The sequence below is a fragment of the Pyrgilauda ruficollis genome, unplaced genomic scaffold (assembly GCF_017590135.1).
Source record: "Pyrgilauda ruficollis isolate IOZ18807 unplaced genomic scaffold, ASM1759013v1 scaffold15, whole genome shotgun sequence".
Lineage (NCBI taxonomy): Eukaryota > Metazoa > Chordata > Aves > Passeriformes > Passeridae > Pyrgilauda > Pyrgilauda ruficollis.
Window position 1 is genome coordinate 19,032,662 of NW_024513654.1, and position 2,820 is coordinate 19,035,481.

Consider the following 2,820-nt stretch of genomic DNA (forward strand, 5'->3'; position numbering starts at 1 on the left):
CAGCCTGTGACTGACGAGTAGAAGGGTTCTCCAAGAACAATTTCCTGTGCTGTTGTTTCTTTCTGCCTGGACTCTCAATGAAGGGTGTATTTTATGTGCTTGTGTAGGGAGTCCCTGGGGAGGTTTTGTTGATCTTTAGGTCAAACCTCTCTGAATTTAACTTAAAATTGGGGAGCTATTAGATGCCATATTTTTTCTTGTATCTATTACCAGTACTACAAGACTAGTCCTCTTCCATTATTGTAACTTTAAAAATCCCACTCTCTTGCATCAGTTTGGTTTAGAGTGAGGTGGGAAGGTGAAATATCAAATTGCAAAAAGTACACTAAAAGAAGCCACTACTTCCTAGTACTCAATGTACACAACTAAGAAGTTTAAATAGTTATAGGAGAATCTCAGTGGTATTGTAACTTAGATTTTCTCAGACCTCTGCTTCAAAGTCCAGTGTGGTTTTCTCCTCCCATCATCATCCCAGCTGATGGTCACCTTCAAAGTCTTGGTTGTAGAAAAAAACAACAAACAGAGGTCCGGTCTGTTGCTCTGAAATCTGAGATACAAAAATCATAGGATTTGTAAGAATTTTCAAATTGTCTGAACTGACCGTATCTGAGAACTCTCAAAATTTCTTATGGCCCTCAAGGTTTCCAAGCAAGCCAAGGAAACTAAAAAGCACACTGAGGCTAAACAAATCCTTAAATTCTTCTGATTAATAGGATGCCATGAACTACCTGGAAAACGCTGGTAGAACCTCTTAACATAACATAGTTTAGGAATGCCTGTTCTAATTCAGTTAAGAATTGATGAGGGAAGTTAGGTCAAACAGGGTAACTGCAATTGTTTGTCACAGCTTTAAAAATTGTTAATTTCTAAGGGCTTCTCCTGGTTTAAGGTGATTTTGGGAGGAAACTTCTGAATGGGGTCCCTCTAGAAAACAGATTCAAGCAGCCCCTCCCCCTCACCAGTTCAGGAAAGATTTCCTTGGAGAAAAGTGAAAAAACCAGTTTATTTAACAAGCCAAGTACATACAAACATTAAAAAAATAATAATATTAAACAATGGCATCTCTTGTTGTTCTGAAGAGAGGTAAATTCAGAGAGAGTTCTTTCTGTGGGGTGTACTTGGCTCGCTCAGTCTCTTAGTCCATCCTGCATTAGAAAATGCAGTCCCGGGCCCTGGTGGGCCACAAGCTGAGTTCCTGCTGCTTTTCTGGGTTTTCGGTCCAAAGCAGGGCTGATCAGTTCCAAGAAAAAGAAAAGCCACTGTCCAGGGAACTTCTCTGCCTCAGCTAGCTAAAAAAAAATTAACTAAAAGCAAAGGAGAGCTCTCTCCTGCTGTCTGTGCTGCAGACAACACAGTCCGTGAGAAAGAAGGCGGGGGAGGAAGTGCAGTTTCTGCAAACAAACTGCACGCTTCTTCTCCCCCCTTCACTCTTGGAACCAGTCTTAAAGGCACAAAACTTATTTCTGGGCTAAACAGACAAATGGGGATAAAATTCAGCATCATAAGGTCACCCCAGGACTGGGCTTTACACGTGCTACTACATTTTCTTCAAAAATTCCCCTTCCACTTCACTGTGATGAAGCCTGTTCCAGAAGCAGCTTCATTCTCAGCGTGTTCTTCACACAATGGGTCACACAATTTGAAACCTAGAAATAGCAGGCTTGGTAGAAGATTTCAAACTGATTTTTACTAAACGAAGGAAAAAGCACAGATTGAAGGAAAGATAATGCAGTGTAGTTGATTACTTCTGGTAAATGTATGGATAAGTGCTGCTAAAACCAGTCAAAAGCAGAATTAAAAGCAACAGATACTCTTACAATGAGGTATATTCATAGTGTCACTGGAGGAATGTGTGTACATTTCAAGACAAATAACCAATGGAAACAGATTCTGCTCTTAGTAACACTGGAGCGAGTGTGATATTCCTTACCCAGTCGGCATTACTCTGGATTTTTTTTTATTTTTTTTATTTATTGCCAAAGGCAGAATCAGGCTCATTCACTGGGTATTTAGAAACACATGACTGAGGAGCATGAGTCGGAGAACAACTACACCTTGCTGCTTTAGGGTTTTTCTGAAGAAGTACCTGGCATAACAAAGTCAGTTCTCCGAAGGTGCTCCAGGAAGCACTGCGTTGTCAGACCAGGCAGAGCAGCGAGCAGGGGAAGAGCCGCGCTCCTGCCCCGCATCCCGCTCAGCTCTGTCCCGCATCCCGCTCAGCTCCTGTCCCCATCCCGCTCAGCTCCTGCCCTGCATCCCGCTCAGCTCCTGCCCCGCATCCCGCTCTGTTCCTGTCCCCATCCCGCTCAGCTCCTGTCCCCATCCCGCTCAGCTCCTGCCCCGCATCCCGCTCTGTTCCTGTCCCCATCCCGCTCAGCTGCTTTCTCGGATTGGTGCGCGGTCACATGTTGGCGCCGTTGATCTCAGATGTCTTTTCCAACCCGAGTGACTCTGTGATTCCCGAGCGGCCTGCGCCTGCCCTGGGCCGGCGGGTGGATGCCCACACAGCAGCCAGCCGAGCCTGCCTCCGGTGGGGTGAGCCTTTGGCCAGGAGCCGGCCCGCGGGCGGCAGCTTGGGCAGCATCCCGTCACGGAGCTCGGGCTGACCGAAGAGCTGGGCAGCCTGGCTCAAACACCCGAAAACGTGCCACTCTCAGCAGGAAAGGCGTCTGTGGCACTTGGCAGCGAGGAGAGCTCCTGGGAACCTTTCCCTCCCCAGCGCTCCGCACCGCGCCGCGCCTGCCCGGGCCGCTGCCCACAGCAAAGATGGCGGCGCGGGGAGCGGCGGCGCGCAGCCGCCCTGCCCCGCCCTGCCGGGCC